We start from the raw sequence: 26,053 nt of genomic DNA on the forward strand, positions 1-26,053 counted from the left end.
ACTGCCCTGAGTGGCTCAGGAGGCAACATGCAGGACTGCATTCTTGTGGTTCGCCTTTCCAGAAAGGCCTTTCCCAAGCACCACATGCTGCCTGCAGTGGGTCCAGCAGAAGAGGGGGAGGAAAGGATGTGACCTATGGCAGACTCTGCTTTACCACAATAATACCATGCTTCTCCCTTTGGCCCATTGCGTTCCTTCTCCCCACAAAGGCCTTCTTCTGGAAGGCTTCACTGCATGGGCCTCCCAGAAGAGCTCGTCTCTACCTGACAACCTGTAACCAATTAGTGGCTGCAGGGTATCCCGATCTCATTTAGTCATTTTAGCAGCAAAAATGTACTCAAAACTCAAGATAATCCAGAAATCATCCCCTGGCTTTCACTTAGAACATGGAAGGAGAGAAAGAGAGAATAAGCATATAAAAGAAGAGTAAAGAGCTTATGGGAGAAGTTGAAAACAAACCTTATCCAAGTCCAGAAAGAATATTCCATTTAATTTCTTCGTAAAGATTTTCTTTGCTGAGTAAGAGTACTGTGTAAGGCATGTTTCCAGTGACTTTTCAGTCTGGTACTTACTGAAAGGTGCTATATACCCACTGCAGACAAAGGGGAAAGGTACAAAGGAGGACCACATACTCCCTCAGCTAGTTAAGGACAAAGGACGGTCCACCAGGGCCAGAGTCAACTTTCAGTCTATATCACCAGGGGCTGCTGTTTCTCTGGCCCAGGGGCCAGGGGAGGCCACTCCCGAATAACTGCCTACCACTCTGTTTGGCTGTATTCCACATTCCTTCCTGGAAACTTCTCTAAAAAAAGAGAATAGAGATGAGAAATGCCCACAGGGAAAGTTTTCTTAGGGGCCTACAAGCTCAACTGGCTGGAATCTGAAGAGGGCAAAAAATGGAATGTTCACCCCGAATGATTGAACAGAAGATAAGCAAACAGCAGGTGACAGAGCAAACACACAAGAAATATGATCTACCTACCCTAGGAAGGACTCTGGTTCTTGAATTCATCTTGAAATGGGAGGAGGTTCTTACTGACTCCGTGGTTTTGAACCCAAGTCTGAGCAAAAGCTGCACTCTTGATTCTAGAAAGAACAGTATAGAATGCAAGGGCCAAGGATTTTTAGAGCTGGTAGAGTCTGGAATCAGTTTCTTGGGAACAGAAGTTCCAAGAGTCAACAGTAGCTGGCAGCAAATAACCTCTCCAGGCTGGAGGATGGCACAATCCTGGACTGTCAGTGCCAGAAGCGATCTTAGAGATGGCTCCAGACGGAGTTCTTTGCGTTTCATGTGAGGAAACCTAGGTCCAGATGGGGTAAAAGGCTGGTCCAAAGTTACACACCTGGTTAATAGCACAGTTGGGAGCAGAACTGGTGAGCTTTCATTCCCCTGCCTCAGCCGTTGTGTAACCCAAGACCAAAATAGTTGGGGGTCAGAAAGAAGGGGAAAAGGTATGAGCTTTGAGATCCATTGGTAATCCTACCATTAGACACACAGTGAACATCATTAGCCGGTTAAACTTGCTAATGTCTGTAATGTGAGAGGTGATATTTATTGCACTAAGGAGATGATGGTACAGTACCCATTTGCCAGACACTTTTTTCACCTTTAGGATTCTAGCAATAATACATATATAAAACGAGATTTACACATTTCCTGTCTAAACACATACCTTGACCATTCTATTATGTACACTGAATGAGTGAACATATGTCCCTTAATTTTGTTAGAAAAAAACACTTCAATTGAATTATACACAGAATAAGGACACAGTTTTATGGTGTGTAGTTTAAAAACAAAATTGGTTAGGTCCCCCTTCCCTTTTCCACCATTTATTCGTTTTTAAAAAAGTGACTTCAGTCATAATGAAGGTGTTAAGAAAGAGGCAAAGACAAAAGTTCATTCAATCAGCCCTATGCATGTCCTAACAGGGTGAGGAACAGTTTGCCCAACTGTGGAGTCCCCGGCTTGGGGCAAGGCCCCATGCCCATGAAAAGCATGGGTGAGTCACTGTATTTTAGATGCTTCTTTTTGAAGGCCCTTCGAGGAGCTGAGAGGAACTAGAACACTCAGGTTGAGGGAGGATACAGGCTTTTTTCTCATCGTTTCCTAACGTAGGTTAGAACATCAACAGTCTAGAATGCTGAAAGAAACCTCTTGTATTCTATTCAAGACGCATGAATGATATACTGTCATAGCCATTTAGAGTCTAGAAGGACTTTGGCAATCACCTAATCCAGTATCTTCATTTTCCAGATCAGAAAACAAGACGCCCAGTTAGATCCAGTAACTTGATAAAGGTTCGCGCAGGTTCTCAGCGTCTTCTGCCAACCTCTAGTGCGTGTACTCGAGAAAGGGGCTGGGGGTATGGTGTGGCAGGCAGCCTTTCAACAGGTCTGTGAATCTTCCAGAATGCATATGCAAAGTGCATGTGGAGCATTTTCCTGGCAGATTTTGATCTACATGAATTAAACCTGAATATTTCAAGGAAGATTTTAAAACATTACAATTATAATCATCCTCCCTCCCAAAGGGTTCATTCAGGGTAGGTAGCAGGTGTGAGCACTTGGGAGACGAGTCTTCTGTTCTCTCAGAGGTGCTGAGGCCTATGCTGACCAGGGCTGACAACATGAAGGTGGGGGGCGGGGTTCAAAACCACATGTTGAGAGGGCTGCACTGTTCCACCTGACAGTGTCGCCAACTTGCTGAGACTCAGGAAGACCTTACTGCTTGCAGGGGGTGACCTTTTTAATTCCCTTGACAGCTGAGGTATACATTTTTCAGCAATTGTCCAGTCTGATGACAAATGTACACAAAACCAAGTTTGGCCAGCACGGAACACCCCTGGCTTCCCCAAAGCGCTCCAAACTTCAAAGGCCAAAAGATAGCTTGATGACTGAACCCATATCCTTGGGGCATAAATGCGACTGCCTCACCACTCCCTAATGGTGGCTACCATTTACTGAGCAGTTACTATGGTGCTCATGACCTGTTACCTTGTTGTCTCTCAGCAAGAGCAATGCACAGTAAGGGTAATGTTCTCTTTTTGAGAGACAGGGAAGAAAAAAAGGTCAGTCAGGGCCCAGTAACTTGCCCAAAGTCACCTGGCAAGCAAGTGGCAGATCCGATTAAACTTCTGGCTGTCTGACTCTTTCCCTTGCTTCCTGGGTTACCACCCAAGCAGGTGGACCAGTATCCCAGTTATCGTCAGGAGCCCTCCTTAATTCCAGTGTTTGCCGTGCATGCGTATGACTTCCTTCAATTTCTCTGCACATTTCCACCAAATAAAACCATATGCTCTTCCATAGCAACACTGCAACACAAACATGGTGTAATCTTTATCCACTGCAGTACACAGCTTGAAAAGTTATTTAAAAAAAAAAAAAAGCAAAAAACGAAATAACCCCCAAAACAAAACAAAACAAAACCTTCACCAGTACACAGTTGAACTGAATCCCACGGTGACAAATACAAACCTACACACGGTTCTTTCCTTTAAATCTTTTCTTCTCTTTCCTTTGTAATGCTCTTAGAACACAAACTGAGTTGCAACACTTGTGACTAAGAAGGGGCCCGATTCAGTGATCCTTGGGCCCTGGGCGCGGGCCTCCTGCGGGACAATGGCCACTGCCCAATGCGTGAGCGCCAGTCCCCGTCCAGAATCTCCTGCGGCTGCCCCCTTGACCCACGCGGGGACCCTTGCGGAACCCAGAGTGGCTCTGGCGACCAGGCCAGGTCGTGTCCCCGCGACGTTCCCCGCAGGACAGCGTGTGACTGGGGGGAGGGGGCGGTTTCTGCCCTGCGGGCCCAGGGGACGAGGCGGGCGGCCAGCCCTGCCATCCCCGCGCTCCCTCCGCACTCCCAGGGCGGTGCGTTCCATTCCATCCTCCGCCCGAGCCTCCTTCGGCACGTGAAATTCTGCACGTGAAATTCGCTCCGTTTTACAAATGAAAGCCTCCACCCTCCCAGAAGACAGCAACTTGCCCTAAGTGACTGGCTGGAAAAGGAGAGCGGAGGGATTTGAACTCAGGCCTTGTGTTTCCTTTTACTCTACCTCGCGTGGCGCCTGGCTGCCAGGGTGCTGGGGAACCCATGTGCCTGTGGTGACCTGTGTGGTTACTCCGCCCGGTTGCGCCTCCAGGGGACCCGCTGGGTTTGGAGGCATCCACTGGAATGATTCAGGTAAAGGCGGTCTGTCTGCCGTCCCTGCTTTCCCCTCGGATTCTCTCTTCTCCCCAGAGCCCTGGCTTTTTTTTTTTTTTTTTTTAAGGCTTTCTAGGTCCTGACAAATGCAGACGCCACAGAGACGGAGACATCTCAAGCAACTAGTCAGGTGGGGTTGTGCCGTGATTTGCTCCTGTTCCTATAGGAGGTCCAGCACTCACTAGCTGAAGGGGGAAGGAATGCACCAGGTAAATGCCATTTTCCGGGTTGCGCATTCAGGAACCAGAGAAGCTCGTTATGACCGGGTGCTAAAACCTGAAGAAATGTTCCTTGGCTGTTTCCTCACTGGACTCGTGCTGAAGTACCTGATGGTCTACTAAGGCGGTGGATAGGAGGTTGAGGGACAGCCAAGTGGGGATAACAAGAACACCTGTCACTTCTGGAATACTTGGTAGGTGCTGGGTGCTCTGAGAAGCTCTTTATAATATTTCATCCTCACAGACCCAGGGGGCAGGGAGTATTATTCTGCTCTAACCCATGAGACATCCAAAGCTTTCAGAGGTAGTCTGTCCTGTCCAAGATCCTGCAGAGGCAGAGCCAGGTTCTGCCCAGGGCTTCAGACTCCAGAGCCTGTGCAGGAGTGACTTTGGGAGATACCCAAATAAGTGCACCAGGAGAGACCAGGTTATGCCTCAGACTCTGAGGCAGAACTTGAACCAGGTTTACGATAGGAAAAGGGTGGGAGAGGGGTGGATGAGGGTTGAGAGGAGAGGGAGTGGGAGTGTGTGGGGAGAGTGGGAACATCCCTGCTTCTTGTCCAAATCCAAAGAGAGGATCCAAGGTTCCAGTCAGGAAGGCTCTTTTTTTTTAATCAATTGTTTTTTGTTTTCAGAACTAAGGTGGAAATGACCCAGTGAGGAAGGAAAATGAGCACAGGCTGCCCTGGTCACACAATTAAAACATATATGCTGGCCAAAGGGACATCACTCCCCCACCCCTCCTTCCAGAGAGAGAAAGGCCCTTTCTGACCTGGAAGCCTATTAAAGCATTCCACTGGGGAATACTCTGACCCTTCTGAAGGCACACTGTGAGAACTTTGTTCTTTAGAATGTAGTCACACAAAGGGTTTTGTGCAAATACCGAGCTATTATTCTATAAATGCAAAGAAGCATTAGGGATGGGATGTGAACAAAAGCTGGACAGAGGGTGCACGCCCAGATGCTGTCTTGGCCAGGTTGCAATTTGAATGATCTAATGTTTTCTGGCTCCTTCTTGCTTTGCTTTTCCAATTTGGTTTGAATATTTGCATTACTGTATTATTTTCCCTGTACAATTGCTGTTGTCTGTACACAATTAGGTCATCTTCATAGCTGGGTGAGGAGACGCTGAGATGAACTACAGACGTGAGATGAACTATAGCTGGTAGCTGGTTCCCCGCTGGGATGTGCATTCAGATCCCCATCCTTGTCGGTTCCAAAGACTCTACCTGCACCCAGGATCTGAAAGCTTTAATGTGGGTCATCCGACCAAGTGGAAAGAACCGCAGCATCCCTTTGTAACGGGGGGTAAGCACATCCTGTTTCTATAATTTTCAGGTTGACTTGCTGATCTAATCATGCCATTCCTTGGGCCAAATCTAGCCCTGTATTGTAATATTCCAGACAAAAGAACAGACTATTTCCTGGTGGCCTGTGGCTTTTCTGGTATGTGGAGGGTTTGCTGAAGTTGACCCTGAGCAAAGGAGAAGGAAAGGGAAGTAACAGGGTGAAGAGGAGGGGCAAACTGCCCCTATAGGTGAAGCTAGAAATGCATATAGATGTTCAAGCCAGTGTAGAGGGTGAACGTTGACCTGGGACTTTGAAGAGAGATAGAAAGGCAACCCCAGAGGAATGGAGGCTTATTTTGCAGATGAAAGCTGATTTGGGCCATGTTCACAAAGTGCTCTGCAATTCCTCACCAGTATAAAACCTCACTGGTAGACATTCCACTAATTCAGCTTGCTCAGCTATCTGGAATTTGTTCCTTTGGGAAAGGCCAGTGCTACATTTTATGTTTGTGTTCCCTTTAAAATAAGGTTGGGCTAAACGAAAGGGAAGGACAGGCTGTGATTAAAGCCACTGGGGAAGCCCCCTGCTCTTAAAGTGCTTCATAATCAGACTTGACCGTATTTAGCTCACTGAGTGCCCCATTCTGGCAGGACCATCTCTCTGGCTCAGCCTTCTCATTGTTTCCTGCTTGCTTCCTCTCTCCACTCCCTAGATCTGAATCTATGACATTGACCTCGTTTCTCCTCTCTTCTTTCCTTTTTATCCAAATAACTTATACATCATTTATGTACTAGGTATTTGATCACCTTCTGTGTCAGATATGTTCTAGATGCTGGATTTTATAACCAGCGATTGAGGACTCTCTGCTCTTACAGAGCTCAGTCTAAAGAGGAACACTGACGATAACGTGTGATGGGCAAGACCGCTTCAAGCATTCAAGTGGCTGAATTGTGAGGCAGCTAAGACTCCAAGAGAGGGCATACCTTACATCTGGGCTCTCACAGATGGCTGATGACAGGATTAGAACTAGAGAGATCATTCGAAGCCTGGCCTTCTGCCAGTACCTCCTACCTGAGGCTGCCTAGAGCCCCACAGTCAGAGTCTTTTCTGGTTCTTTCTCATCCAGTTGCACATAGTTCATACTTACTCTTCTCCCAAGAGTAAGCTACTCCCATCTCAGAAAAGCTCACATTAATCACCTAAGCCAGATATCTGCCCTAACTCCAAGAATTGATGTGCTGATAAATTGAGCTGATATAAAAGTGTTTTGAGAACAGTATGGCAATTCAATTCTAAGTACTGAAGCTACTATGAAAGTAATACATTAGTTCAATTAATAAATCAGTAAAGGGATTAATCACTAATCAATACTAGGTTCTGTGGGGGTGACGCTATCTTCATGTATATAGTATTGCCCTTTCCCTAAAGGAATTTATGACAAGTTGATGGTACAAAGTTAAAGAGAAAACTAAGTAGGCATTTGCAGAGCGCTTACCATGTGGTTTTCCTTACAGTATCTCAAATAATCCTCACAATAGTCTATGATATAGGCATTATTTTCTTCAGTGTATGGATGGAACGCCCTCCCCCAAATCCTGTCTGTTCAAGCACAATATAGCATAGTAGCTAAAAGCCCTAGATCAGGACTCAAACTGCTTGAATTCATATCCAGGCACTGCCAATTACTGGGGACATGACTCAAAATCTTTATGCTTCAGTTGTAAAATCGAGATGCTAAGAATAGCACGTATTTGATGATTTCTTGTAAGGATAATGTGACCATACATTTAAGTACTTGCCACAGTGCCTGGTCTGGAGAAAGCCTGAGATAAAAGTTAGGTATTATTATTATCCAGCTCCAACACGTTTTTATCTGCAGACTTTCCAGAACCCCCATTAGAATTGGTCTCTCTTACCTCTATATCCTCATATCACTGTGGGCATGCCTCTCAGCATATTTTTATGTGTACCTGGTTATTAGTGTCTGGCACAGAAAAACCAATAAAAATGCTGATGGTTGGATGAATGGATGTTTCTGTCTCCCAGAACTATATCACAGTTCATAGAAGGCAGAGTATTGTGTTTCTAGCTATAAGACAGAACATCTGGATATCGTAGATAAAATATAACAAATATACTTTTAGATGTACAAACTCTCATGCAAATTAGGGAGGTCCTCACAACACACACCACACACACACACACACACACACATACACACACACAACACGACTGGGATTCAAAGTGGTCAACTGCCACTGGATCTTTGCTACTTTGGAAAGTCTATCTATCCAAGTGACTTTAAGGCTTGGTTTTGGGGGCTTTATGGGAGCCAGGAGACCAAAGTTAGCGTTCTCAAAAGAGGGAGTGTTGGAATAGAGAATTCTGCATACAAGTGAGACTCACAAAGGGACAGATATGAAATAAAAGGATAGATGAGAAAAAAGCCTGCCTATCTATAATGAAAAATGAGAAACTTCATCTGTCTTGGCCTGGACTCATAAGATTTTATTTTATTTTTTTAAAACAATCCTTAAATTTTTTAAAATGTTTTATTTATTCTTGACAGAGAGAGAGAGAGAGACAGAGCATGAGCGAGGGAGGGGCAGAGAGAGAGTGGGACACAGAATCCGAAGCAGGCTCCAGGCTTTGAGCTGTCAGCACAGAGCCTGACGCGGGGCTTGAACCCACTAGTAGTGAGATCATGACTTGAGCTGAAGTTGGACGCTCAACTGACTGAGCCACCCAGGTGCCCTGAACTTGTAAGATTTTAAAACACAGTCTTTCCTTCACACAAGTGGAGGATATGAATTTAGACTATCTCCATGGTCTGGGAGACTTCAGCTATAAAATTAGTTTAAATTATCCCCAGGTTTGTAGCATACCAGGGTAACTGGCACAAGCAGATCTTCTGTGGAGGGATAGTTCCAAAGATTTCACAGGAGTCTAACAGATAAAGCCCTACTGAACATGACATTACAATTAAAATGAGAAACCACACTAAGACGCAGGCTACCATGAGTGAAAGCCAGTAGAAATCACAATGAACAGAATTAGACATTATATAACAGTTATCATATACCAAATATAAATTGATTAAACTCTTTAAAGCAATAGAAAGGGGAAACGAAAAAAGAATAAACACAATCTAAAAAGACCAGGGGTGGGGCGACTGGGTGGCTCAGTCGGTTAAGCGTCTGACTTCAGCTGAGGTCATGATCTCACCGTTTGTGAGTTCGAGCCCCGCATCGGACTCTGTGCTGACAGCTCAGGGCCTAGAGCCTGCTTCGGATTCTGTATCTCCCTCTCTCTGCCCCTCCCCTGCTTGTACTCTGTCTCTCTCTCCCTCAGAAAGAAAATAAACATTAAAAAAAATTTTCTTTAAAGACCAGGGGCGCCTGGATGACTCAGTCAGTTAAGTGTCTGACTCTTGATTTTGGCTCAGGTCATGCTCTCACGGTTCATGGGACTGAGCCTCATGTTGCGTTCTGCACTGACAGCATACAGCCTGCTTGGGATTCTCTCTCTCCCCCTCTCTCTGCCCCTCCCCTGCTTGTGCTCTCTCTCTCAAAATAAATAAACATTAAAAAAATAAAAACAAAAAAGCCAGGCAGAATTGCGAAAAACACTAGATACTTCTGAAAATAAAATGTAATTATTAAAATTAGAAATAGTAAATGAGTACAAGCAGAATAGACACCGATAGAGAGAGAATTAGAGAACTGGAAGATAAATCTAAAGACATTACTCAGGCTACAGCAAAAAAAGAGAAGGCAAAGAAATGGGAAATGAGATGTTAAAGAGGTCAGGAATAAAAAAAAAATAGAATCTGAGAAAGGCAGTATTTAGAGAAAATAGCTAAAATATTTCCAGAATTAAAGAAAAGAAGTAGGCTTGTTTAATCATTGAATCTAAGGCATCTGGCAAGTGTCTGGTATCTAGTACATGCCCAATACATGTTTGTTAAGTTGAACAGACACATGTCAGTTTTTATTTAAAAAATTCACCAGAGATACAGTTGTGAACAAAATAGACAAAATTCTTGTCTTTATTGACCTTGCATTCTGGATGAAGAAGACAAATAATAAGTAAACAAATTAATACTTAAAATACTTTTTGATTATAAGTGAGATGAAGGAAGTAAATATATCTATTTAATAAATATTTTGAGATTGGATTTCATCGAAGAAGCGAGACCTCAATGATAAGTCAAGTGAAAGAACACATCCTAAACAAAGTATATAGCAAGTGCAAAGGCTCTGAGTGAGGAATAATGTGGCATTTTCAAGGAAGAGAAGGAAGCCAGTGTGTCGGGATCAGTGAGTAACATAGAGAATGGTATGAGATGTAATCTGAGAGGAGGGCAGGAGAATGGGATTTTTTCCTTTTTTTTCCTGAGAGCAGCAGGAAGACACTGGAAGGTTTTAAGTGTAGGAGCAGTGTTGTCTGTCACCTTGGCTACTGTGTGGTGTGGGAATGGAGTGTAGTGGGGGCAAGAATGGAAGCAAGGAGCCTACTTAGTGATTTCAGTTGTCCAGGCAAAAGATGACAGAAACTTGGACCAGGATGATGGCTGTGTGTATGGAGAAAAGTGGTTGGATTTAGCTATTTTTTGGAAGTAGAAACAGTATATTTGAAGTGATGTTAAAGGTGAAGGAAAGAAAAGGAAGAATCAGGCAGGATTCCTATTTTTGGATTGAGTAACTAGGTGAAGAGTGGTGCCATTTTCCAAGATGGAGAAGAGTAGAAGAGTAACACTTGGGTGGGGGTGAGGTGGGAACACGAAGCAGGAGTTCTGTTTGGGGCATATTAAGCTTGAGATACCTATTACACCTCTAAGTAGACAGCTGTGTATGAGAATATGGAGGAGTTCAGGAAAATGAGCCCCAAGCAAAGGACTGGTTGAATTTTGAGACATAGGTTTCCTTCAAGATCTTCCTATAACATAGGTTTGGACAGGGGTACACACTGCAGACTGACCACTTCCAGCTACAGACTCTGTGGGAATAGTCATTGTAGCTCCAGAGTTCAGGAGAATGTGCCTGCCCAGTGCCCAACCCAGAAGTAGAGCTTGGAGTGTTCCAGGCCCATCTAAACCAACTGCTTTTGGTAGGGGCTACAGTTTTAAGCCAGTATGCTTTCTGAAAGATGCCAAAAGACTGAGTACAGAAAAGGCTCGGTGACAAACCCAGGCAGCTCTTGTGAGAGGGAAGGGTGGAAAAGTCATCATATAATCTGGCTCCCACCCACTCCCACCCACTAGCTCAGAGCATTGTATCTAAGAGATCCAAGGGAGTAGAGTCAAGACTATGACGCATCAGGAGGTACAAAGAAAAAGGAGATCCCAGCATGAGGTAATGACTGAAAAATGCCATAGCCCATTACATAAGCGAAAGTGAAACCTCTGAGGAACAAATAAACAAAGGGTATCATATTGATACAAAAATACAAGAAGCTCACTCTGTGGTTGCTGACACACATCATTGTGGAAACAAAACCATGTCCAAAGTGACTATGGTTCAACTTGGAACCACATGACAGGAGCTTTAGGAAGTTCCAAAATAATCAAGAATAACTTCAACAAAGTAGCATTCTTCCCCAGGCTTACGGTTTTGGGGGAAGGGACAAGCATCCCTCTGGAAAGGAGGGACAAGAATTCAAGGGGTCAAAGTGACTCAAGGTTCCACTTGAAAGAAGGAAACTACTGCAGCCTTGGAAGAGGACAGTAAGAGGAAGAGGAATGTCCATAAGCTGATGGACATTAGTCAGGATTCAGCTTTGAAGTTCACGAGACTACAGACTATACTTTTTTTCTCAGCCAACGTCCTCGCTATGTATGTATATGTATGTATATGTATATATCTATACTCACTGAGAAATTTGTCTTTTTTCATTGCTCAGGAAAACCAAGACTATTACTTTAATTCTGTACCGGATCATGTGCACTGGCCATTAGGATCACTTTGCATTGGCCAGTAGGAAACTCAGAACCAAATCTGCACCCCACCCTTACTTATTAAGTACATAAATCATTAGGTAGCATGTAGCTTGTGTGGCAGCCTCACTCCTGGCTCAATCTTGATTCTATATCCTTATTTTTCTTTCATTCCCCATCTTCTGATTAAAAAAAAATAGTGTATTTCACATACAATGTGTTTTGGAATAAAGTACAATGCAAATAAATAAACTTTCTGTCCAAACAAGGCAGCATGAAAAGCAGGCACCTGGTGGTATTATGACATCTCAGTGAGCCAAAGAGGTTCTAATTACTGTCTGTTAGACACTCACGTCAGAATCATTAAGTTCATTAGATAGACAGGAATCTTGCTTCAGCCATAAACAAGATGACAAATTAAACGTTCACGAACAAAAGAAGGAGGTATTCAAGGCAAGAAGGGCAGCGCCAATAAAAACAATCAAATGCGCAATTCCAATTCCTGTAGGGGTTGATTTCCACCCAGCCCAGGGTAAGGCCAGGAGCTCCTCTGGCCTGCCTGGGTGGTTCTCTTACAGAAACTTGGCTGTATCCTGGGTATGGCTGGTCCCTCAGCTTCTACCTACTAGGATCGACCACACTCTTGTCTAGACAAGTGGGTCAAAATCTCTGGAAAGGTTACTTTGCTTGGTTTCTGATTTTTTTTTTTTTTTTTTTTTTTTTACATTTTAGTAGCTTTTATTCATTTTTTGTTCTTTTAAATTGCCAAAGTTATCCAACTTTTTTAAGTTATAAAAGTAATGCAAAGGCAATGAACATTCAGGTAACACCAAAGATGTAAAATATAAAATCAAACTTCCCTTTCTCTCCCTCCTATTCCATTGCTTCTCTCCCCCAGCTCACCAAGCGTAACTGCCAGTAACTGTTCAGTATGGACACTTTTGGATCTTTTCTATGCACATTCAGACATATTTACATATATATATATACATACACTCATAAAGTCTATGTATAGCTTTATGTTTTTTAAAAGCATTTTTAAATTCACATTATTCTGTTAACTTGTTTTTTGCAATCACTAAAATATTTGGGTTCTACTTCTATTACATACCTACCTACCCCTCTTTGTATAATGGCTTCTGAATGCATCATGAAATCCTAGTAAAAATACACCATCATATATTCAGCCAATTAAGGAACATTTAGGTTGTTTCTAATATTTTGATAGTACACATTAATGCCATAGTAAACATTCTTATACTTGTATACTTTTGCTTTTTTTTTTTTTTTTTTTTTTTTTTTATAAGAGGAGAACTGCTGGGTCAAGGATATGTACGTGTTAAATTTTGATAGGCAATGCCAAATTATCTTCCAGAAAGATAGACCAATCTGTGCTTCCAGCAACTATGAAAGAGTGCCCTTTGTTCACATTCTCATCAACAATGGATATTGCCAGTTTTTTAAATTTTGGCAGAACTGATTAACAAGAGCTTGATACTTATTTTGATTTGTGTTTGGTCAGTAGTGAGGCTGATCATCGTTTTTAGTCTTTCCTTTTACTATGGCTATAATAAAAGACAAAGTTGAAGGTGTGGTTTTTGGTTTATTTTTTTTTTAGATAGAGATAACCAATCAAAACAGTGATATTTTGAGCTACTGATCCCTGCAAAGATCCACATATGAATGTTCCACGTTTCCATGTTAGGAAAGTCGGTCATAATTAAACTCCCAAGGTCAAATTGGACCAGACGTTTATTCTGGGATTCATGTAATGGCTTTGGCCAAAAGCATTACAAAATGTCAGAACTGTATTCTGATAATGTTCCCTTGTACCACCATTATCACACTGTTACATGTAACAGAAACTACTCTGTTCAAGTTATGGAAAAATAAATTTATTAGACGACTACTGGGAGCCCACCACTGAGCTAATTAATGGACGACTGGGCCCCAGGAATATCATAGTGGTTTCGTAGCTAGCATGGTATGGCTGGGAGGTCACCTCCATACAGCCAATGTTTCAAATTTCTTGATCTCTGTGCTCAAGAGACTAATTCTAGGGAGAAAGGATCTTATTGGCTTGACTTGGGCCTCAAGGGAGGAAAGCCTCTTCATTATAGTCCCAACAGACTGAATCTAACAGGAAAGAGATCCTTCTTCAAAAGGAAACTGTAGTACTGTAAGGAAGTGAAATGGATGCTAGTCAGCTGAAAACCAAACAAACAAAACTATCCCCTACACTAAACTTTACAATTGCCGTTTCTTCCCTTCACCTTGTAAATCTGCCCAGTCCCCACGGTCACTACAGATAATCTGACAGACAGTATGCTCCTCACATCCAAAAGGGGAGCCCTTGGAGCAGAATAAAGGAGACCATCCTATTCCTCATACTTTGTGCAATGCTTGTTCAAGAACTTTCCCTTTTTCCAGCCCTGGGATTAAAATATTCAAGTCTTAGAATAAGAACAATTATCCTGAGAGGTTTTAATATTGATCTTCTATCATTCTCCCTTCTCCCTGGGTTATCCTTAAATATATACAAATTCTGTTTACTCATTTATTCATCCAGCAATCACTATATATAGAGAGCAACCTTTTGTTAGACATTGTTCTACGTGCTGAGGGAACAGTAATGAAATGGAAAGACACGGTCTCTGTCCTGGTAACCGATGAGGAAAGAGTAAGCAAGGTTGGAACGTGGACTCTGGGCTTTATCTGAAAAGCAACAGAGAGTTACTCAAAGGTTTTGGGCAGGCAAGAAACATCAGATTACATTTTAGACACACCGTTCTAAATGGTATGTAGAGAGAGTGGGCTGCAAGTGTTAAGACCAGAAGTCAAGACAACAGACAGAGGACCAAGGAAGCAGCTAGATAAGAAAAAGCAATAGCCTGGACTAGTTTGGTGGCCAAAGAGATAAAAGAGATATGGACAGAATAAGTAAAGAGTTATTTAGGAGGTAGAATGAACAGGATTAGGTGATTGAAGGGTTCTAAGAAAGGAAAGAGACAAAGATAACTCTTGTATTTCTGGTATGAGCAACTGGATGACTGATGATGACAATGGATAACCCAGGAGGAGGTGGCTGGAGGCAGGTGGAGAAAAGGACAAATTAGCTGTGGGTCACACTGAGTACATGTGTGATTCTCATGGCAAGTTAGCTGTCTGGTTTGCAGCTCAGTAGATTCAGAATGTGGAGTTACTGGTGGGCATTAAGTCAGGGAGTTAGAAGACGCTGCCCAAGGAGAGACGGTAAATTAAACAGAGAGGGTCACCAACATTGAACTCATAGTTTAAATAAAGAAACCCTGGAGTATGCTGATTCAATTGTCACTTCTGTGTCCTGTGGAGGACCACATCAATTCTTTTCTGTTGCAGTTTATTCTACTGTGTGACAACAGCCACCTCCTTCATTTGAGGAGATTAATAACTTAGGCAACACTCCTGGTAGACCTGCCATTTGGCTCAGCTCAGTTCCAGCTTGTTTGGAGAGAGAAGTGTTCCTCATCATGCCATATCCTCACACAGATTGTCCAGGTAAGTAGCCCACCTTTGGTTCAAGGGCTTACAGATTTCCAGGGCCAACGGACCCAAGGCTATACAGGCTATGGGTTGGTGGTGGTGGGATGGTGGGGTCCACCCTTGAGGACAGCCCAGCCCTGACTAGGCCCCGCCCTGCTACTCTTTTCTTTGGTCCTCACGGCAGATTTGAGGATTGAATTCCTTCCACACAGTGTGGTCCCAGGTACCCCTCTCCTGCCTCCCTTCCTCACTCCAGTGAGGGCTGGGCTATCCAGTCACTGGATATGGAAAAACTGTGCATTCCACCAGATCCTTTGTGTCTGTGTTTCTGTTTCCGTCTGAGGTACCAGCAAGACAAGAAGAGAAAAATACACAGGAGCACATTAGGCGGAGCTGGGATTCTGCTACACATTCAGATGACAGGTCACCTATAGACAGATGATTCAGGGATCAACCTGGAGTTCTTAATACAACCAAGAAGAGACTCAGAAAGCTGGGAATATGGGCAAAAGATCGTCTTGAAAACCACACACAGTTGTGGTAAATAAATGCACAATTTAAAAAATGCATTTACAAAAATATAGGGGTCTCCAGTCTAGCCCTTGTGAATCCAAGGAATTGCTTGAACCTTGTTGGCCTAGCCTATGATCCCAGCTCTGACCGCTGTTGCCCATGAAGGCCTCAGTGAATTCCTCTTGGAGCCTCCAGACTTCCTTGGCTGGTAACTTGTTCCTCTTGGGACGGTTTCGCCTGAGTTGAGTGGCCTGGCCCCCAGCTGTGTGCCGGCCCTCTCTCCGGTAAGAGGAAACGCTTTCAGTTGAGTCCATTAACACAAACATTCAAAAGCAAACATTAAAAAGCCACAGATCATGTTCACATAAATAAAATAGGATTGAGGAAAGCTTCACCCCAAGAAACCAAAGGGGTGTTTAAAAAACTGCCCTTGCCTTCCAAGTAGGCAGGCAGCAAAGCCACAGCAATTCCAAAGGCTTGTGTGCTTGGTAGAGCTGGGTGGCTGAGGCCACAGACCTTTGAAGAGGAAATGCCATCCCTGGGACAGGCAGGCAGCCAGCCCCTGAGTCCTGAAAGTACCAGAGAAAAGCAGAAAGCAGTGAAGGGGAAGGAGAGGCACAGTGAAGAGGTAAAAAAGGGGAGGGAACAGAGCGAATAAATGGGGAGATTCTTCCCACTAGGGTCCCCACGCCCAGACCAAAGAGCCACTACACAGAGCAATTCACTGTGCCCCAGAGACGAAGCCGGGGCACGGACAGTCCTGAGCGGCGGGCACAACCCAGGGTGACTAAGGCTTTGAGGAGGGGAGTGTGTCGTCGCTGAGGGGTGGAGAGGGGTGGTGGTGTCTGGGCTGAGAGATGCCTTTGCTTTGAAAGCTTCAGAGGAAATTAACTTTACAAGGTACCTCCCTGTCTCCCAGAGTTATTAAAAGGAGGGAGCAAAGAAGAAATGGAAAAATGGTAATACCTCAGGAAGGGCTATGTGATCCTAACAGAAGGAAATGAGAGGAAGATTAAGTGACGAATGTGCAACCTCCCCTTTGGGGAGGAAGAGCTCTGAATGTGACCTTGTGCAAATGGAAAAGAAACACAACAATGTGGCAAAGGGAAAACCGTGCATGCGCGTGGACACACACACACACACACACACACACACACTAGCTTTGAATATCGAGAGATAAATGACTAATTAAATACTGTAAAACCTCCAAGTAAAAAACTGTTAGTACCCTTGTCTCAAGAAGGCAGCACTGGGGCGCCTGGGTGGCGCAGTCGGTTAAGCGTCCGACTTCAGCCAGGTCACGATCTCGCGGTCCGTGAGTTCGAGCCCCGCGTCGGGCTCTGGGCTGATGGCTCGGAGCCTGGAGCCTGTTTCCGATTCTGTGTCTCCCTCTCTCTCTGCCCCTCCGCCGTTCATGCTCTGTCTCTCTCTGTCCCAAAAATAAATAAAACGTTGAAAAAAAAAATTAAAAAAAAAAAAAAAGAAGGCAGCACTGAATGCTACAGGAATGGCAGCGAGTGGGGGAGTTGGCGTAAATCAGGGGGTCACGAGAAGGTATAAATCTGGGAGCCTTTGCCAGTCTTAACATGGGGCCAATAGATGGAAAGCAGGCACTGACTGCTCTTTTGTTGTTGATGAAGGAAAATAACCCACTACATCTAAAAACTCTTAAAAAAAAAAAAAAACAACAAGGAAGCCAACTGAAGCCATCTATTTCACAGGGTAGGAAGCCAGGTGTTTTCCTGCATGTTAAAAAACTGGGATTTAAATTTTTAAAACCCTCCTGCCTGACAATAATCCTCAGATCAGATGAGGCCACCCTCGCCCAACTCTGGTAAGCCCCATCAGTGTTTGAAAGCACAATCCTTAGACGCTTGTGCCTGCCCAGACACATGCATCCAGCAACTTCTTTACATTCAAAACTGCATTCAGGTAGGATGGCAAATCGCAGGTTGAAAAAAACAAACAAAAAAACCCCCCACATTAGGGGAGACACAACCCATCTACTGTTCCTATTCTGTCTCTGTATTCCTAAGTCCTTTAGTCCCTCAAAGGCCCTTAGAATGGCAACTCTAGAAGGACTTTGATACTTCTGGAGAGGACACTCAGAGTGGCCTCCTAATGGAGGAGACACTCCTGTGCCTTCCAGATAGCACTATGTTTAGCCCGCAGTGAAGCAAACAGCTCCAGCTGGTTTCTGCTGGCTCCTTCATCAAAGCTGCTCCCCAAACCTCTCAACGCTCCCAAAACAGGAAGCCCTAAGAAGGTTAGGAATTTTCTTTACCAAACTAATAGAGTATCCTGATTGAAGTACCTCAGGACAGAAACTGACCAAACCAAAGCATTCGTGGTCATGATGGACAGCTCCTTTCTTCATGGAGAAAATAATTTTTATTTTCAATTTCTTCTAATTATTTTGTGTGTATCAACAGATTTAGAAACAACCATAGCCACAGTACTGAATGTTTATCATGTGCCAGATGCTATATATATGTTATTTTGTATAGTTCTGATAAGCCCGAGATGGGTACCATATTGTTTCCTTGTTAATTGAGGCTCAAAGAGGCTGTATAGCTTGTGAGAGGATATACAACTAGTACACAGAGTCAGGGTTTGAAATGAGTTCTTTTGAAATCCCAAACCAGTTCCTTTAATCAGTATACTAGATTGGCTCCTAGGGCCAAAACTAGGTTTATTTCTGCAGCAGGGAAATAAAGGAAACAAGGAAACAAGGAAAAAACTCCATGTTGAGACCTTTGACTAGTGTAACTCAATGTCCTGCTTCTGATATTGACCAGCAGGGACATTAGGTAGACAAGACTGGGCCACTATATTTAAAAAGTTGAATAATCTAAATAATCTTTGTTATTCATTCATTTATGTTAAATCCATTAATGTTTACAGTCTACATCAATCTCTTGGATATTAGATTCTATAAGTTCATAATTTTATTCATTTGCTACATTTTTATGTATCCTGAAACTACTTTTGGTAAGTGTCAAGGGAAGCCCTCATGTTCTAGTATTCTGTTTTTTAATAAATTGCTGATAGAATCAAGATAAAAACATCAATAGACTGGAATGAAAAGGTATAAGAATAAATTATAGGTCGTGAACTAAGTAAGGTTCAGTTAGTCAGCCTGTTGACTACAGAATGATGGTTAAAAAAAAAAAAAAAAAGATGGATGCTGTCACTCAATGGTCAACCATGGGATGTGGTAATCTCAGGCTGCCTTAATAGAAACATAAGGTCCAGGACAAAGGTGGGATAACTCTGATGTAGTCTACACTGCATACATAGTAAGTCATGTTCTAGACACACAGGTTTAATAACAACAAAGACATGTGAGTGTTAAATCAAAACAAAAATGATGAGAAAATAATTGAGTGATTCAAAACCACATTCCATGAAGTGTGTATGTAGTGTGTGTGTGTGTGTGTGTGTGTGTGTGTGTGTTGAGGGAGAAGTGGAGTGGGGGCAGAGTAACTGACTTGAACATTTGAACATAAGGAGTGGATTCAGGGGAAAGAACTGGAACCAAATGGAAAGAAATTTCAAGGGGCTGATCGTGGCTCAGTATAAGGGAGAATTTTCTCTCAGAACTGCCAAAATGGAATGTGCTGCCTCCAATGGTGATAAGCTTCCCATCCATGGGGGTATTCAAATAGAGGCTGAATGACCACTTGTGAGAGATGGTGTGGAGGGAATTCAGACATCAGAGGTGGGCAAGGGTGGGGAAGCGACTCCATGATCTCCAGGATCCCTCCCAATTATAAGATTCCACACTTAATATCTCTCACCCTTCATTCACCATCTGGGCAATCCCTAAAAAAGCCATTAATCTCTCAAAGCTTCAATTTCCCCTTCAGTAAAAGCGTTACATAAAACCTGTGAAATCACAAGTTTGATGTGAAAATGCTATTTATATTTTACTAGGATTCACATTATCATTATATTTATGAAAATAAAAATATTCATGAGTCAACTAAAAGCCACCTTGCTTACCCCCTAAGGCATCTTGGAAGGCCTTGGATTGATCTCTCTCTAATCCTTTTGGGTGTCAGATCCCCAGATTCTGTGGTTCTGCAGACTTCAATCACACATTGGAGGTGACTACAGGGGAAAGTGGTTTGGAAAAGGTGTCAAGCTGTTTCAAAAAGATGTCAAGCACATTTGAACTTCCTCACATTCTATCACTTGGGAAACTTTTGTTACTGTGGCAGTTGAAAATGAGAGGAAAGTACTCCAGAAGGACTGCAGAAATGACAGGTAAATATTAGTAGGATCATTCTTCAGTTCTGCTTCTAGCTTGATTTCTCAGGCTGGCTCCCCTTGTGGACCATGGGTACAGCCGTTCTAAAGCTCACATGCCATAAGTTAGCCCAGTGAGGAAGAGAGACTGAGTTCTAGCATTCCTAGTACAAATCCAGGGGCTCATCCTGAGATGGACTGACATGCCCATTCCTGAGCCAATTACTTTGGCTGAGAGGGTGGAATGGGGAGGAGTATCAATCCCAGCCAAACCATACAGCTGAGAGTAAGGAAAAGAAGCTCTTGAAGGAAATGTGGGGTATTGGGTAGAAGGACTAAGCAGTTTTGGACAGTCCAACCTCTGGCCACCTAACATCATCCCACAGCTTCCACACCTACAGGCCACATTCCCTTCCCGAAGGGAGATAATATAAAATCTCATCCAGTTACTAAAGCTAGATCCAAGTCCAATATTTATGTCAATGTACAAATCATGTTAAGTACCTCTTCATGGTTCAGTGATCTGTGGGTAAATAATAAGCCTAACCACACCCTATATATAATAGAAGAGAGAAAACAGAACTCCAATAAAAATTCCAAATTGCAAAGCAGAGAATGTAAAACATCCAGTGGCCATCAGTCCTCATAACATATTATAATCTTTTGGGACAGAAATGGCAAAGACTCCCTATATCTCGCAGTGAAGTGAAGGTCAGGGTTGCCTTAATTTCATTCTCCAAGAAGATCTCCCTTGCCCATTATTTCTGTAAAAGAACCTCTTTAGAGGACCACACAGCTTTAGCAGCCACTGCTGGCTGGTGTAACACTGGAGTGTGTGTGTGGTGGGTGATGGGGTTCTGAGGACTGATTTAGGGATTGGGCAATTGATTTTGTCATTGGGGATTTCTCTGATACAAATCTTCATGGGTTTAGTTGGCTCCCATCTGTGTGTTTTTGGGTGTGATGGTTAATTTTATGTGTCAACTCGACTGGGCCATGAGTGCCCAGATATTTGGGCAAACATTATTCTAGATGTTTCTGTGAGGGTATTTTTGGATGAGATTAACATTTAAATTAGAAGACTGAGTAAAGCAGATAGCTCTCCCAATGTGGGTGGGTCTCAGCCAAACAGATGAAGGCCAGAGTGGAACAAAAATCCTCTAAGATTTTCCCTTCCTTAACCACCTTTGAACTGGAACATTCCTTCAGACTTGAACAGAAACATCAGTTCTCCTGGGTTTCTAGCTTGCTGTCTCACCTTGCAGATATGGAATTGCCAGACTCCATAATCACAAGAGCCAATTCCTTATAATAAATTTACTTCTCTCTCTATATATCTATATATCTATATATCTATATATCTATATATCTATATCTATATCTATATCTATATCTATATCTATATCTATATCTAGATATACCCTTTTGGTTCTGTTTCTCTATAGAACACTGATTAATATACTGGTCAATTCCATGGGTTAGTAATAAAAGTAGAGATCTAGTTGATTAATAGCGTTTCATTTACAGTACAGGTGTGGGATGACTGTAATTATTGGTTTCTGCTTCCACACTGGCCTCTGTTTGGGGGCAATACAAAGCAATGATCTGGGGAGGGGAGGAACAGTTACATTCCTTTGTCAGAAGGCAACACACCAGCTGCATCTTTTCAAAAGGCATAGCTATCCCTTTGGATAGGGTGGAAGGCTTTAACAAGAGGAGTCTAGAAAAGGCTTGGGAGATCACACTTATTCCAGGTCCTAATCTTTCTTTATCGCACTTTTCCTCCTTGTTTTGATCAAACTAACTTAACTGTAGGAAGGAATCTGGCTTTTCCATTTAGTCAAGAATCCAAACTACTGAGCTCCATATACTTGGTCTGCCCATCACAAGCAGAAAGGATTTCTTATAGCAAAGAATTTCATTCTTTCTTGATTTTCAGAGGCATTTGTTTCAAAGTAAATCTCTTTCTTGTAAGATTTACAAAGCTTCAACCTAGAGTCAGTGCATCCTACAGCCTGAACTTTTTATTCAAGTCCCTTAATGCTACAGCCCAGGAAGACATATGGACTGAGGGTCCCGATAGACATTAGACAACTATTACAGTCCCACAAAGAGTTGCCAATGGCCAACTACAGAAAAGACTTCAATACCCTTCAATACCCAATGTCCTTCAATACCCATTTAATTCTCCTCCTTAGTAAAAAGATCCACAATTTTTAGTTAGTCACATCGCCACTCAGAGTAAATACTTTCTTCCATTTCCTTGTAACTAGGTGTGGCCACATGGCCAAGTTCTACAAATGGGATGTCACAGAAGTGCTGTGTGCAACAGCTATAAAATATCTTTAAAGGGAAAGTTAAGATTATTTTTCTTTTATGGACCAATGTAGTCCTTACACTGTAGCCTAGGATAGAGGCTCTCCTGTCTTGATTCAGCCAATTCCATAATCAAGGGCCTATAACTTGCCACACTTCATTTCCTAGTTTCAAATTCTGATATAGTTGACAGAAAACCCAACTTACAAATACTTGAATAAGGAAACAGAAAAGGAATGTATTGGCTAATGCATCTGACCACTCCACAGGGATAGATGGCTTGGCTTCAGGCTGGCTCTCCTTACGGAAGCAGAACAGGCTAACCCACTTTTAGCCTTACATTTTTATAGCGCGGGAGAGTCCATGCCCGGCCTGTTCTGTAGCTCCCTCAGATTGCACCAGCTTAGGCCACCTGCACAGTTGGAACCAAACATGCGATTGCACTCTGATCTCTTCAGGCTGATGAAAACCCACCCAGGAGCTAGGGCTAGGTTTAATCCCATCCAAACCAGATGGCTGAGAACAAAGGGGAGCTGGTAGTTTCCAAGAAGAACTCAAGGTATGGTTACCACAAAGAAGTGGGGGGTGCACGTTGGGGAGCAAACAACAGATTTTCACTATACCTTTTAATATAATCCATACTTGTGCCATCACTTGGCCTAAGCTTTCTAGATTCATTACTGCTCTTTGGAGGAAGACAAAATGGGACTACTGGAGATTACAGATGATAATGAAGTACTTTTGTGTGGGCTCAATTATAGAATTTCAAAGCAAGTACTTTTTGATCTGTGAAAGGAACTAAGAAAGAACTTGCTTGCCCTCTCACTCCTAAGGGGCACCTGAGTTTGGTAGGAAAAAGAGAATCTGATTGCTTAGGGGGAAAAAAAAAACAACAAACCAAACCTCACAACTGCTCCTCTTTCCACTTAGGAAAGTGAGAAAAGAACATCTGGATCCTGTTCTCCCCTCGACTATCCATACACAGGTCAGCCACAAACAGTGGCTTCCTTCTTGCAGAGTCCCATTAATTAATTAGCTGGAAGACTGGATGCCCGCTCTCGCTTGGCTTTCCTCACCACCCCAAGTTTTCCATTTCCAATGCTTAGAAGTTTTGTTTGTGAGGGTCCAAATGTGGCAGGAACTATTTACAGGCTCCTAAGCTGCAGTAGCTGCGGAGGCCAAAGATGTTGGCTGAACAACCGACCAACCTTTCCAGGGAGAGATCTGAAGCAGAGAATGTGAAAAAAACACCTTCCAATCTGTCAGGAACATGGAAAAAGTTGCCGTCTCTTCTGTGTTGGCGGGGACCCTGAAGCACAGCATCACAGCATCTGGTCAACCAACCACCGAAACTTCAAAACAGAGATTGGACTCTACTGTTTTTCTTTAGGAACACAGAGCAGCAGTCAGGAGCAGGACCACAGGGCTCTGGGAAAAATGAGAAGTTACTGGGCTTTGGAGACTATCTTCACCACAGATTCATACCATATGGGCTTAACCTAGAATCGACTGTTTGAGGGGCCAACAGAAATCATGATACCAAGAGGTGGTGTGACAGTCTCTTCTCACAGTAAAAATAACTTAGAGTGCTTAGCAGAAACCTGGGAGAAGGGACATTTTTCTGCAGTAAAAAGCAAAACCACCACTTGATAGTCCCTGCATTATCTACCTCCGGGAGGTAAGAAATTTCCCTTTTAAAAAATCACATGGTTTAATGTACTTCCCTCTCCTTGGTTATATGGTTGAGAGCATGGAAAGTGGCTTTAGTTCTATGGAATTGAGAGTTAACACGAAAAAACAAAACAAAACAAAACAATTAAAATGCACATTTCCCTGTTTACAAGGCCTTTCATTTGCTGTTCTGGTCTGTTCACGGATTTCCTCCAATCATCCCATTTCCACTTCTGGAGCCAATTCCCAACAGGTCTCGAAATTATACTTCCTCTGTGGTTGTCCTGACTCCCCAAGTCTATCCTGTCCAGAGGCAAGCCTCAACAGCTCTCAGCTGGGAGTCACCAGCACGCCCAGCACATGCTCCCCCTGCAACCTGACATAAAGTCAATGTGATAATCATTGACAGTTGCCTTTGCGTCCTTACGTCCTTTCCCCGTGGGCCCCTTACCCAGGTAGTCCTGGGGAGCCACATTCTCTGAGGTCTGCTGCAACTGCTTTGAGCAGCACTCAAATGAGTAGCGTACAATTCACAATTCATAATGGACAGTAGAACAGACTTGATACCCAGACCCTGGAATCCACTGAAAGAAACCGGCATTAGCATGAACAGCTGGTTTCAAACAAACTGAAACGATTGAAGTTTTTATGCCCAAACCAGCAAAATATGTGAGTAACATGGATGAAATACCCAAGAGGAATTAAACACACGGGGAGAAACTTAGCCTGCTGTCCATCATTGAGGAGAAAAACCTCCAAGAAAAGCAGTTTCACAAATTGTAAAGAAACTGTCCTTTTCCAAAAAATGTTAAAAGTAGTCTGATCACCCAGACGGAGCCCATGGAGGCTATGTGGCCTAAAAGATAAGAATGTGACCTCTGAAGCCCACCTGGCCCTGGTTTGAATCCTTGTTTACCTATTTCCTCTTCATGTGACTAATGTGTTTGGATCTGTTTCTTGCTCGTATCATACGAAAGGGGGATGATGGTAATGCACCTAATTGACTCTAGAGCCCACACTTTAACATCTCTGAACTCTTTAGTCTTAAAATAGCTTTTGGCCAGGCCACAGTCACGATGCAGTTGTCACTGCCTGTGCAAATGTGGACTTGGTGGCTGTTTCTGGTGGCACAAATGGACAACTGCAGCCTTTCAATATTTTGGTTCATAAATCATTGTCCTGATTGTCGTGAAGCTTCAGGATGCCTTACCCAGTTAATTTCACTTATGTTTATCTTTTTATATGAGCATAGAATGATATAAAAATTTATCTCAATACCACATTACATCAATTCTACATTATTGTTTCATATTTCACCATCTCAGGTCAGGATGTGTCACACAGTTAATAAAGCTGTGTTTTTCGTTCTTGGTGGTATACAAAATAGTGTGTCGTACAAATTGATGGAGTCTTAGATTTGTTGAAATCAAATGCCTAAAAGAGCTCTTTATGTAAGTATAAACATTCTAAATTGAGTTCTTTAAAAAGCATTAGGTCATTAATTGGCAGCATTTTTTTTTCTTTTTTAAAGTTACATAAAATGTACATCTCACCATTAATGCATTTTAGATTCAAAGAAATACAGCAGTACCTATTTCAGGATTGTGAGGATTCAATGTTAACAGTTATGTTTACAATAGTGCCTTGCTCATGCTAAATTCTAGGTTTTTAGCTCTTAATATTTATCATCCTATCAGTCAGGGTTTTTGCTGTAGATTGAAAGAGATCAGTCTATAAAAATTAAAAATTTTTATAAAATTTTCAACCTAGAGTGCTTTCCTATTCCTACCTCATCTCAATGCCCAATCTTTTTTTTTTTTTTTAATACGTATCTTTTTAAATGTTTACTTTGAGAGAGAGAGAGAGAGAGAGAGAGCGCACAAGCAGGACAGGGGGAGGGGCAGAGGGGGAGGGGAGGGGGAGGGGGAGGGAGAATCCCAAGCAGGCTCCACACCCAAGCAGGCTCCACACTGTCTGCACAGAGCCCGATTGGGGCTCGAACTCACAAACTATGAGATCATGACCTGAGCAGAAATGAAGGGTCCCAAGCTTAACTGACTGAGCACCCAGGTGCCCCTCAATGCCCAGTCTTTATTGAGGGCTTACTTCATGACTGAAACTGTGCTTATGTTC

The 26,053-nt window shown here is 42.9% G+C and overlaps 1 protein-coding gene and 2 long non-coding RNA genes across 3 annotated transcripts in view; 1 reads left to right on the forward strand and 2 right to left on the reverse strand.

Moving 5' to 3' along the window:
- ZNHIT6 (zinc finger HIT-type containing 6) overlaps positions 1-26,053 on the reverse strand; it is a 106,700-nt gene that overhangs the window by 16,339 nt on the left and 64,308 nt on the right. The window lies entirely within an intron of this gene.
- Positions 1,516-24,755, reverse strand: LOC123598169. Its single transcript, XR_006712426.1, has 2 exons — positions 23,458-24,755; positions 1,516-3,314 (listed from the first exon to the last, which is right to left on the reverse strand). It is a non-coding gene; the product is annotated as an uncharacterized LOC123598169 (long non-coding RNA).
- LOC123598167 lies at positions 5,527-15,748 on the forward strand. The gene is made up of 3 exons (XR_006712424.1): positions 5,527-5,730; positions 15,026-15,184; positions 15,513-15,748. It is a non-coding gene; the product is annotated as an uncharacterized LOC123598167 (long non-coding RNA).

This window comes from Leopardus geoffroyi, chromosome C1 (assembly GCF_018350155.1).
Source record: "Leopardus geoffroyi isolate Oge1 chromosome C1, O.geoffroyi_Oge1_pat1.0, whole genome shotgun sequence".
Lineage (NCBI taxonomy): Eukaryota > Metazoa > Chordata > Mammalia > Carnivora > Felidae > Leopardus > Leopardus geoffroyi.